Source organism: Haliotis rubra, unplaced genomic scaffold (genome assembly GCF_003918875.1).
Source record: "Haliotis rubra isolate DU_JTF1 unplaced genomic scaffold, ASM391887v1 Scf598, whole genome shotgun sequence".
NCBI lineage: Eukaryota > Metazoa > Mollusca > Gastropoda > Lepetellida > Haliotidae > Haliotis > Haliotis rubra.
In genome coordinates, this window is record NW_025767299.1 from 520,537 (window position 1) to 534,089 (window position 13,553).

General features: G+C 43.9%; 1 protein-coding gene across 1 annotated transcript in view; it reads right to left on the reverse strand.

Moving 5' to 3' along the window:
• Positions 1-7,339: 7,339 nt before the first annotated feature.
• The window catches only part of LOC124255208 (vacuolar protein sorting-associated protein 13D-like), a 43,110-nt gene continuing 36,896 nt past the window's right edge, over positions 7,340-13,553 (reverse strand). The window contains 2 exon segments of the mRNA XM_046689045.1: positions 7,340-8,856; positions 10,171-10,325. The gene's annotated coding sequence lies outside the window, so the exon portion shown is untranslated.

Genomic DNA, 13,553 nt, shown 5'->3' on the forward strand with positions numbered 1-13,553 from the left:
GACGATGTCATCAGCAAACATTAGCAGTAATAGATCTTGTATATCTTGCTGTTTCCATGACATTGGTGTACCATAACACACAGGACCGGTGGCTGATAGCAAGAACAACTATCAATGTCGGGGGAGAATGACACAATATCAATCAAAGGATGATAGCTTTATCAAATAGTCATGCTGTTAGAGGAAAACCCATCATAATCAGTCTAATGCCAGACAGCATGACCAGCCATAAAGTCTGTTCTGACACAACACACAATCAGCCCTGTGGTTGATAACACAAACAGCCATAAAGTCTGTTCTAGCACAACACACAATCAACCCCTTTGGTTGATAGCAGGGGCAGCCATAAAGTCTGTTCTGGCACAACACACAATCAGCTCTGTGGTTGATAGCAGGGCAGCCATAAAGTCTGTTCTGGAACAACACACAATCAACCCTGTGGTTGATAGCAGGGGCAGCCATAAAGTCTGTTCTGGCACAACACACAATCAACCCTGTGGTTGATAGCAGTGGCAGCCATAAAGTCTGTTCTAGCACAACACACAATCAACTCTGTGGTTGATAGCAGTGGCAGCCATAAAGTCTGTTCTGGCACAACACACAATCAGCCCTGTGGTTGATAACACAAACAGCCATAAAGTCTGTTATAGCACAACACACAATCAGCCCTGTGGTTGATAACACAAACAGACAAAAGTCTGTTCTGGCACAACACACAATCAGCCCTGTGGTTGATAACATGAACAGACATAAAGTCTGTTCTAGCACAACACAATCAACCCTGTGGTTGATAGCAGGGGCAGCCATAAAGTCTGTTCTGGCACAACACACAATCAACCCTGTGGTTGATAGCAGGGGCAGCCATAAAGTCTGTTCTGACACAACACACAATCAGCCCTGTGGTTGATAGCAGTGGCAGCCATAAAGTCTGTTCTGGCACAACACACAATCAGCCCTGTGGTTGATAACACAAACAGACATAAAGTCTGTTCTAGCACAACACACAATCAACCCCTTTGGTTGATAGCAGGGGCAGCCATAAAGTCTGTTCTGGCACAACACACAATCAGCCCTGTGGTTGATAGCAGGGCACCCATAAAGTCTGTTCTGAAACAACACACAATCAACCCTGTGGTTGATAGCAGGGGCAGCCATAAAGTCTGTTCTGGCACAACACACAATCAACTCTGTGGTTGATAGCAGTGGCAGCCATAAAGTCTGTTCTAGCACAACACACAATCAACCCTGTGGTTGATAGCAGGGGCAGCCATAAAGTCTGTTCTGGCACAACACACAATCAGCCCTGTGGTTGATAGCAGGGGCAGCCATAAAGTCTGTTCTGGCACAACACACAATCAGCCCTGTGGTTGATAACATGAACAGACATAAAGTCTGTTCTAGCACAACACACAATCAACCCTGTGGTTGATAGCAGGGGCAGCCATAAAGTCTGTTCTGGCACAACACACAATCAGCCCTGTGGTTGACAGCAGGGGCAGCCATAAAGTCTGTGGTGACACACTAACACTAAATCCATCTAATGGTGTGAGAGCCTGAACAAGTATTGATGTATTGACATCATAAAGCCACAAAATCAGCTCGGTCAAACAGACTGACATGTTGTAGCAAGAACAGTTTTCGCATCCTGTTCCAGGACTATATGTTACCAACAAACAACAGTAACAAGGAGGTGATGTAAGCAGGCTTCCCCCGTTTATTTCAAGTTTGATCATTGAGAGGCTTACCTGTTTGACTTGGCTTGGTGGGGAAACCAGCAACAACAACAGCAACAACAACAACAAACAACAACTGTTGACAAGAGACACACTACTCTAGAAGGATACTCCCCTGTCACATACACATCACATTACAGCCAGGGGAGGGATCAGTAATGCTGTTCCCTGCACCCATCTTGGCGACTACAACCAACGTGCTTTGTCCAACACTGGTGCCTGCAGAACACCTGGATATGATGCAGCAGGTAACTCAACATGGTGGTCTGATATAACATACATGGCTACAAAACTGTCCCTAATAAATGAACACGGGGGTTATCTAAGAAGTTAAAACACAAGATTTGCTTCTTACATTGGAAAATGTAAGCACCACCCTTTCTTAGTTTCAAATAACTCACAAATATCCCTGTATTTCTGTCAAATATCAACAAATCACATTGATCTCACTTTGAAACCACAAAGACCTATTGTCAGGAGGCGAACTTGTCATTGGCTATCAAATCTGTTTCAGAACTAGTACTTAATATCAGCGAGTCTCTTTGGAATAAAACACTGGATACATTTCAAGAAAAGATTTTTTTCAATGGAAATGTATAGTAACTAGCTCTTAACCTTCATTTAGGTGTGTATATAAAATAAAGTTGAGCACCATCATTAATAAGGCTGGGATATCAGCTTCAGGGAAACCAATTGATTTTCTGCCTGTCCAACGTCCAGATCTCAAATACTTTAAATATGAAGCATCACATGAACTGTTTCAAAAGTCTGTGGTTAAATGGCTAGAAAAATAAACAAGGAATGATGTATGTTTGATGATGTAACAAAATGCTAAAAGAGAAAAGAATAAGTATGAAATAAAAGAAGTACTAAGCATCATTATTGTACAAGGCACTTGCTACAGGTCATGCTCCCTGACAGCGGACATAAGACACACTGACCATTATAACAACAATTATTGTAACAGGATTATCACGAAGACAACCTAAGACTGGAAATGTGTAATAACATTATATCTTAAGTTTAATTAATCCAATATAAAAACTAGAGTTGTAATGATATGCTGTTTACATGTAAAGTGTAACCGCCAGTGTTAACAGATGGGTCAGCACTGGGTTACACCAACATCAAAATATTACCAGTACTCACAGTAAGTCAGTCTTATTTGCTCAGTTTATAGATTGTGATATTATGCCAAACACTAAAACAAAAGAGGAAACATCCTTCAAATTTACTTCACCTTTTCTGATTTCCAAAGATTACAAAAATATATGCTTGCTTCAGAAAATATTTATATTCAATGCTCAGAATTCTATTACTCATACATATCTTTTATCCAAACCACTGAAGTTTGTTACAAATGAAGATTACATTTCTTCTCATTCAGTGAAGTCAACAAGGCAAAGAAACATAAATCAGTTTTTCTTCTTTTACTGAGTTGAAAAGGTCATGGGCATTCCGAGGCAGATTAGATCCTCAGTACATGAAACTGATCCTGAGAAATGATAGATCCCTACTATTGCCCACTGGGATTCCAGGGCAAAATAGGTCCCCAGTTGCTCATGTTTGTTTCCTGTTGGCATCCTAAAACAACAGATTCCCATGTTTGTCAAAACATCAGAACAGTGAGTATCAGGTGGTCACAATGTGTGCCTTTTCTGATGGTGTGTCATCCCTCCCTGATCTAATCCCCCAATCTGACACAATGACTTGTTGCTAAATAGAATACAAACGCTGTGTTGTGTTCTGCTGGCTGTGTAAAGACAGAATCAATATATCTAAACCATAGACATATATATATATATTTGTGGTTCATGCTTCACATAAATGCTGGGTACTATAGTTGCATATGATTAATTCAAGATGCCTACCTACAATGACTGCAAAAGAACTTTTCTATAACTTTTTGCTTTTGCAAAGATGCAAATGTCAAATCATCTTCTCATAATTAGAGGGGGTGATTGAGTTTGAAACCTCCGACCAGAATTAAGAATATTCATTAAAGAATGTGGCTAAATATAGGTTTATGAATGTCTTTAGTCTGACATTTCAGCTGTGAGGAGAGCCTGGATGGCTCACATAACTATTCACAGCCTAAGTGAACAACAAGGTCTGGTAGGAGGCCGGCAGTCATAGGATGGTGATCAGGACCAGACCAGTGGCCCTGAGCATGGGCTGGAGACTGCAAGGTACCTGGCCCACTGCCAGCCCCCGACAGTGTAAACCAACTCTGACGTCATGGCTGGAGACTGCAAGGTACCTGGCCCACTGCCAGCCCCCGACAGTGTAAACCAACTCTGACCTCATGGCTGGAGACTGCAAGGTGCCTGGCCCACTGCCAGCCCCCGACAGTGTAAACCAACTCTGATGTCATGGCTGGAGACTGCAAGGTACCTGGCCCACTGCCAGCCTCCGCTGGAGACCCAGTGTAAACCAACTCTGACGTCATGGCTGGAGACTGCAAGGTGCCTGGCCCACTGCCAGCCCCCGACAGTGTAAACCAACTCTGACGTCATGGCTGGAGACTGCAAGGTGCCTGGCCCACTGCCAGCCCCCGACAGTGTAAACCAACTCTGACGTCATGGCTGGAGACTGCAAGGTGCCTGGCCCACTGCCAGCCCCCGACAGTGTAAACCAACTCTGACGTCATGGCTGGAGACTGCAAGGTGCCTGGCCCACTGCCAGCCCCCGACAGTGTAAACCAACTCTGATGTCATGGCTGGAGACTGCAAGGTGTCTGGCCCACTGCCAGCCCCCGACAGTGTAAACCAACTCTGATGTCATGGCTGGAGACTGCAAGGTGCCTGGCCCCGACAGTGTAAACAACTCTGATGTCATGGCTGGCGACTGCAAGGTGTCTGGCCCACTGCCAGCCCCCAACAGTGTAAACCAACTCTGATGTCATGGCTGGCGACTGCAAGGTGTCTGGCCCACTGCCAGCCCCCGACAGTGTAAACCAACTCTGATGTCATGGCTGGAGACTGCAAGGTGTCTGGCCCACTGCCAGCCCCCGACAGTGTAAACCAACTCTGATGTCATGGCTGGAGACTGCAAGGTGTCTGGCCCACTGCCAGCCCCCGACAGTGTAAACCAACTCTGATGTCATGGCTGCTGAATCAAGATATCACTACAAACACAATAAACAAAACCAACAGCAATCTAGAAACTGTCCATACACAATTGCACTAGAAACAAAAACAATTCAAACACCAAACAATATTGAAATGATAAAACTTAGATTTATATAAACAAATAATGATAATAACATTGGCACTTGTGTTCTAGCATATCCTGAGTGATGTGTGCATATTTCATCATGAAAGTCTCTTTACTCCTTGTGAAGTTTGTCAGACTCCCAAACCCAACCTGCTGAAATCACATTTAGAAAGTTGTATCTGGTACTTCAGTTGCCTTGTAACTGGTAAGCATGTTGTAACCCTGGTCAGCCATTTCTCCACATAAAGGCTCTACACTATATCTATGCTACCAGTGCCAATCATCAGAACATGATACACTTCTAAAAGACTCTGTGGAAAGACAGATGTGGTTTATGCATAAAACAAAATATGGCATCTAGAGACCAGTGACATATTGTAGAGGTGTGGATCAGCACCACCAAAATACAAGGTAAGCCACTTCCTCCTCACCTTCAAATATTGCCAGTATTTCCTTGTTTCTCTCCACCTACTGCTTTGAGAATTTTGTATTGTAGGGAAAGATTAAAATACGCTACTATACAAAGTTAAACACTCGATTACTCAATATATATATTTACACTGTCATGTATTACAGCTACTATGGAATGGGGTGGAGGAAGGCTCAGATCAGGCACAACCAAGGCAAATGTTGGATACAAACCAGTGTCCCTATAGCGCATGGAGAGAGGATCGTGGATATTGTGTGTTGTGGACTGTAAGGCAGCTCCCTCTACAATAAGTCACTGGTCCCCTATACACTATGGAATGTAACACACTAAACTCCTCAATGAGCAGACATCTACATGGACAACTCCACTGTCACATATTCAGGAGAAAACCACAATGATGGACTACCTCCATCCCCTCTGTATAGCAGACACTCACCTAACCAGATATATAATGGTGGCATTCAGCCTGTCAGTTGGCACAGTTTGTGGCAGCATCAATCATCGGGCCACTTGTGCTTCAATTACAGGTGGGATTAACAACATATTGACACCAGTGTGAACCTTCCATACACACGTCTCACACTGGTGTCAATATGTCCAACATTCATTGTCTTTATTTACATTGTCTTTATATCCAGTTTCAGAATCATAGAACATGGTTCCATCACATGATTAGTGCTAAATCAATACAATATTTATATACTACTCAGTGTGTGATATGACTATAGCTGAGATGTCATGTCTATTCTGTATTGCAACACACATCTTTCCTATTCTGCATGTTCCTTTAGTTGTGTTGAGTAGTATATCTAAGTGGCATTCTGGAGACCATTCTGTTTCATTCTTTGAAATCCATGTCCTTGCTCTATGTTTACAGCTCATAAATACTATACACTATATACAAACATTTAAGTAGCCACACAATACTGACGGATATATATACAAGTGTACAATGCTACTCTACCTCGCTCTATGTACATATATATCTACAGAACCATATTTATGCACAACTCCCGTCTACTTGGAAGAAACAATGTACATATGTGACAAGCATACAAATGAAAGCCCTCTGTCTTGTTGATGTAGGGAGGTAGGTAGATGGTGGCGTTACAAGAATCTGTTCTGTGATGCATGGATCTGCATGATATGGAGTTAATCATGGCATACTTCATCAAACCATCACAAACTTTTCACATCTTATCACAAAGTTATGGTTTTTGGGGCCAGATCAATGTAATTAAATGCTCTACAAATCTGCCATTGCAGTTCTGGTATAAAATCTGTAACAGGAAATATTAACTGTTTGTTTTCTTTCATTCTTTCCAGTAAAGATGTCAACTGAAGCTTTTCCTCCATACAATCCCCAGCAAGGTGTTACCGTAATAGTGACAATTAGAAAATACATGCTATACATGACTGAATATTCGTATATTTCCAGTAACACATTTCCTCCTTCCTGCCTTCTGATATTTGGGGGACATAATTCTGTAAAACAGATTATCAAATTGGTCTGGACTTATGTTTGAACATCAGGCATAATTCTTCACACTTGACCTAACTGCAAATCTTCAGTGTTGATGGGGTGTCTCAAGTTATGGCAGTATGTATTAGAATCTAAGGGCCCCCTCCGAATGTTTTTTAATTTAAACTTGAGATCATGACAAAGAATACATCGCTTTTAAGCTAATGTCAGACACTTTTGTTACCACATCACATACATTAATTCATCCTTTTAATTTACGGCTGGTGATCTTTATACATTTGTACCTATGGAGTCATATTTCATTCACTGTACTTATCATGCAGAAACATTTTGCAGTTTTCTGAAATTATTTTAAATCAAAATGATTTTATCATATTTAAAAGGAAACATTCCAGCTGGGGGTTTCTGCTGGACTGCTCTATACAAGCATCATCCACAATTCTCCGTTGATGATGTCATAGCAAGTTGATGATGTATACAGTTATAACACAACATGAATGGCTGTCTGCTGAGAATTAATACACTTCCTTGTTTGAAATGTGATGTGTATCTTGGAAGTAGCTTCTCACCTGCACTGCTTCACACTTGAACTAGGACACTAATGGACCTCTATACACAACAGTCAGTGTAGAGCCACAAGCTGGCAATTATGCCCATGTGGATTTCATCTGTACCACAAAGTTTAACAACATTCACAACAACAACTTTGGGTAAACTAGGTTCCAATGCATAAGTATTATTATTATTTTTACCATTATTATAGAAAACTACAGTGCGACTTTAGATTTCATCACAGCCTAACACTGCCTAGCATGACATTCCTCTGGGGATGGCAGTTACCATAAAGCTGCCTGCAAGAGTTACCTCCCTTGGCAACAATAACACTTCACCACTACAAGCTATTGACTATTGGTACTATTGGACTAGGGCAGGAATATTATGCTAGGTAATTGTTTACGACTATTCAAACTGGTTATTGGGGCACACTGACATATTGCATACAGCTGTGATTTAGCTGACACAGACCCAACATGTCCTGTACAATAGCTACACTGGAAGATCATATCACTAAATGCTGTCGAGTAGTTAGTGAACAAGTAGTAGCTCAACCACTTGCTTGGCAAGCTCTGTTCATAGCCATTTTCACTAGATCCTGTTTACTTATATAGTCACATAGAATAAGAGAAAATAGGTATGAAACTAGACAGCAGAAACAACCTGTTCTGTTATTTTGGTGTTTGTTTTCATTAGTTCTGCTGAGCAGTGACGTACTGTGTCATGGTGTAGTGACTACAAGTAAATTCAAATAACGACCGTGACAGAAACAATCATGACCAGGCCAGAACTCAGAAGGACCTGTGTTTAGAACAATGTTTCCCCACTTTGGATGTCATCTGGTGTTTGGCAACAGGTTCTTGTGTTTGGATGTCACTGGGTGAGTCTGACACAGGTTGTTACGCTCCGATGTTATCATGATGTCTCTGTGTGAGTTCATCACACATCCTTGTTTTCAGATGTCTTCATTCTGTCTCTGTTTTGTTCATCATGTTTAAGAGGATGTGATATTATAGAAGTATAGGGTCATGCACTTTCTGATTGTCATACATTGACTAGATTCAGATGTCGTCAAGTTTCACACTCCTGTGTATGAAGATCCCACTACCTACGGGTGTTCAGAAACATGAGGATAGAGACGTTTCCCACATCAGCAGCATGTTTGTTTGTTCTGATATCAGTAACTCTGTTCTCAATAACCCAGCATCACAGAACACCACAGTCTCAAATCACATCATTGCGCATCTTGTGGTTCTCATGCATCAGCATCAACTTGTGATGAACTTGAAAATACTCTGATTGGATATGCGTGTCCCGGTAGTGCATCAATCATTGTTTGTGTGAGATCACATGTCCAGGTCATCTGTTGATGGGAATGGCTGCAGCGTGTGGACAACCTCATCGTACAAACCTTTTGCATAATTGATCTCATTGGTCACCTGTAAACAGAACAATACACATTTGCAGATACATTTATTTATCATCCAAAACTGTGTTCCACAGGAGATATCACTTGAGTGAGATCAAACGATATCTCCTAGGGGATATTGTTTTGACAGTAGATTTTGTACAATACCCTGACAATGCTATGACGTCATGAGCTCGATGACGTCACAATGCTATGACATCGCTGCACTGCAATTCTAATGGCAGAATGGTGTTTCAGAGATGTACTTTTTTCAATGAAAACTAATGAAGATTGATTTTTGATGATAAATAGAATCTCAACCTCATGTCAACCACTCGTTGATAAAAGTAAAAATATCCTCGGCAAGCCTCGGATATTTGTAACTTTATCAACTCGTGGTGATATATTTGATATCAAAAAGAAACTCGGGTGAGATTCTCTACTTATTATATAGGTAGTATTTTTCCTGTACCACAATAGGTCAAAATACCGTCACATGATTGACTACAAAACACGATATTGACTTGAGTTTTCTGATAAATTACGATATTGACTTGGGTTACTAAAAATAGACAAGGAATCTCGTAAGAAGGGCTTCCCGTCACTACCAATCAGATCACTTTCGATAGATGGCACAGTGTGTGTGCATTAAAAGTTTATGTTAAAACCCGTTTTGTAAAACAATTATAGACTCTTGTAGAGATTCGATATTGGTTTTATTGACCTGAGAAAACAATATCTCGCTTTATAGATCAGTATTCTTGCCTTATTTTCACTACTTTTACTATCAATGCCTTAATTTTTTTGTTAAATAATTAAGACAGGCTCTGCTGTGAAAGGCTGCTGGACATTCAGGTCATGGAGTGAGTGAGTGAGTTTGTCTTATCACCACTTCAGAGTATTGCCCGTATACGTAACCTAGTATCAGTTGAAAGCTGGAGAAAGTAAAATCCATGAGCATACTGCTGCCACACCCAAGGTTATAATCAGGTAAATACAGGCACCAATGATCAATCCTCAGCAGATCCAGGCACATCTCTGGAACTCAACTCCGCACAGAAATCACAACTCTTTAAACACAAGGCCATCTATGTCTCCATCTACATTTCAAGTTATTTCAGAGTCTTGCAGTCTTGTGTGTGGTGCCAAACAGAACAACATTACAGGTCTCTCCTTAAAACCCACCTCTTCCGCTCAGCATTCCTGTAGACTTTCAGGATTGTGTGTATGTGTGTGTGCATGGATTTGGTTTTAACTTTGTCGTCGTGCCAGTGAGCACCTGTCAATTGATACTAAGTGCTTTAGAAATCAATCATAATTAATATTTTTATTATCTTGTATTTACCTTCAGTGCCACGCTGTGACGCTCACACCGCACCTGCGGCCGCTTGATATTGTCCGATGAGGCAGATCCTCCATTGTCTGCCTTCATGCTCAGCTCGATGTAGTAGCGTTTGGGGACAGGTTTACCTGTGGTGGCGTCAATTGGCCGTCCCACAGCTGTAACACAGGGACAAGATGTACATTTCATAGCCCACACTGTCACACTAGTCTTATTCTAGCTTACAGTATCCCTGTCCATCAATTTAACCAAACCTGAAGAGGTTTTCAATTCTTTGAAGAGAGTCGTCCTTGGGGTACATATTATGCATTTTCCGGCTGAAAAATGTCCTGTGACAGTTGTATCAATGGTTTTTGAATAAAAAGATTGAACAATAAATAAACTCTTTTATTTATTATACGGCCCCTACCTCACGGAGTTACCTCCCGTTGCGCATGCGCACCAACTGGGTAGGCTCCTAGACCCGTATCATCATTCCTTCTGCTGAAATATCAGTGAACAGAATTGCGGGGAGGCGGGAGGCCCTACCCCAAGGACGACTCTCTTCAAAGAATTGAAAACCTCTTCAGGTTTGGTTAATTCTTTTTAAGAGAGATCGTCCTTGGGGTACATATTATGCATTTTCCGGCTGAAAAATGTCCTGTGACAGTTGTATCAATGTTTTTTGAATAAAAAGATTGAACAATAAATAAACTCTTTTATTTATTATTATGGCCCCTACCTCGCGGAGTTACCTCCCGTTAGCATGCGCACCAACTGGGTAGGCTCCTAGACCCGTATCATCATTCCTTCTGCTGAATATATCAGTGAACAGAATTGCGGGGGAGGCCCTACCCCAGGGCGACTCTCTTCAAAGAATTGAAAACCTCTTCAGGTTTGGTTAATTCTTTTAAGAGAGATCGTCCTTGGGGTACATATTATGCATAAACACAGACTCCCAAAGACCGGAGGCCAGGGAGGAGGGAATTCTGTCCAAGCACACACAAATATAGCGATCGTATCATGGAAAAAATTGAACAGATGCCATAACACTCACCTGTCACTTGACCCAGTTTAAGCTTCCGAGAGGCATGCTGGGAGGGAACTGACAGGGAGGAAGTGTACTCAAAGGCGACCTCCATTTAGCATAGTGAGACAACGCGACGTTAGTGCGAATGTCAACAAAGCCCCACCCACCATTTGTCTATTAGTGTGCACCGTAGGGGGGAATGTAAATACCGCTCACATTCGACAAATAACTCCTGAGAGAATCAAAAGGGGTACATGTAGTTAGCTCACAGTAGCAGATATGTCAATAATACGCAAATTATTGTACAGCAGCGTCAAAAATCAAACCAATAAACCAAGACTCACTTTCGGTCAGGGTGGCAGGACACTGTCCACTGGAGAGAACAGAACGGCCAAAGCTTCGCCGCGATTACGGGAATGTGTATCGAGCTGATAGTGCCGTATAAGCGTGCTTGGCGGCTCCAAATAGCGGCAGAGCAGATCTCTTCAATGAGGGAGAGCCGATGCAAAAGGCTTTTGATGCGGCTACTGCCCTGACCGAGTGAGCCTTCAACCCCTCAGGGGAGGCTTGCCCTTAGCCTGATAAAGCGGCACAAATACGAAACTAGCCAGCGAGACAAAGTCTGCTTGCTTTCGCTGGCACACCAGCCTTCCGCCACCATAACAACAGAACAGCTGGGTACCCCACGGAGTTCCCTGCGTTCGTTTGATATAGACTTTGGCGTCTTCACGGACATCCAGCGGGTGAGTGCTCGTAGGAGTGGTCCCCGATGTGGAAGGCTGGGTAAGAGTAGGAAGTTCGATAGGAGCTGTCACATGGAAGCGTGATCGACCTTCGATTCGGTAAAGTATCTGGGGCCGAATACTGACCACGATCCGTGTGAAACACAGTCAGCGCCCGGTCGGACGACATAGCATGTAAATCGCCGACCCTACGTCCAGATGTTACGCCACCAGATAAACAGCTTTCCAAGTTAACAACTGAATGGAAATAGCCGATAGGGTGTGAAAGTTGGACGGACAGCCAATCTAGCACAATTGACAAATCCCAAAGGTGGACTGGTTACGCCTGGCGCAGGTCGAATCCGTTCAGCGCCAGCAAGAAAGCTGTGCGAGAGGGTGCTGCCCCAGAAGAGCACCATCGACAGGGGTGTGAAAAGTGGAAATAGCGGTGGAGTAGCCCACGAATGGTGAAGCCGCCAGGCCTTCTTCCAAAGCGAGCTTGCAAAACTCCAATACTCGGACTAAATCCGCCAGAAAAGGGATCTGCAATCCCCTATCTGAACACCAGCGCGCATAAGCGGGACCACCTATCCTCATACTGAGCGTTTGTCGAATCCGCCTCGAAGCCAGAATTGTGTCTGCAACTGCTGCAGGAATTCAGCGTGCCTCGAGGTTAGACCTGACAGAGGCCAAGCCACCCACTGAATCCGTGGATTTGGGTGGGGCCCTCCGTTCTGAGTGAGAATGTCGATTCGTAAAGGTAATAGAACAGGAGGCTGAGCCAGAAACCTGAGAATTACGGAAACCAGCTCTGTGACGGCCAAAGCGGTGCCAGTAGCACAAGTAGCCGAGCTGGCTGGGTGGACAGCTGTGAAAGGACACGCGGGGAATGAGTGGTAGCGGCGGGAGGCCCAGAGCACTTTGCCCGTCAATCCAGCAGGAAAGGCGTCGGCAGCCAGCGCCCTGGGTCGGTATCCGAGAGCAGAAACGGGTGTCTGCTGCGTCCCGCCGGGGCGAAACAGATCCACCTGGAGCGACCCGTACAACTGGGAGATTACTCTGAAAATCTGCCTGTCGAGCATCCACTTCGTCGCGGGGCCAGAATCGGCGCGAAGCGCATCTGCTGCATACGTTCTCCAGCCCGGGGAGATAAACAGGGAGTACCTGACAGTCGCACTGATCGCACCAGAGGAGAAAGTCCCACGCCTCCCGGGGCTGGGGACACCGTGCCTCCCTGCTTCAGGATATGCGACATGGCCGTCTGGTTGTCCAACTGAAGGCGGACTACCTGGCCACCGGACATGCTCTCTGGGCGCTTCGAATACCAACCGCACAGCTCTCAGTTCCAACACGTTGATGTGAAGGTGGGCCCGGCCCGGACCAGAGTCGGACGCCGACAGACTGCCCAGAACACCCCAGCCCGTGAGGGACGCATCGGTCTGAACTGTGAGAGCTGGCGTCGGGATTTCCAAGGGGATCCCCTGGTGAGATTCCGACATTTGTCCACCACTGAAGGTGAGGTGTCAACCACTTTCGGGGACTGTGAGACTGCGCTCCAGATCCTCCGTGTGAGTCCACAGCCGAGGCAAAGCTTGCTGTATGGGGACGCATCCTCAACAGCGCCCGCCACACTACAGAGATCGTCGCCGCCATAT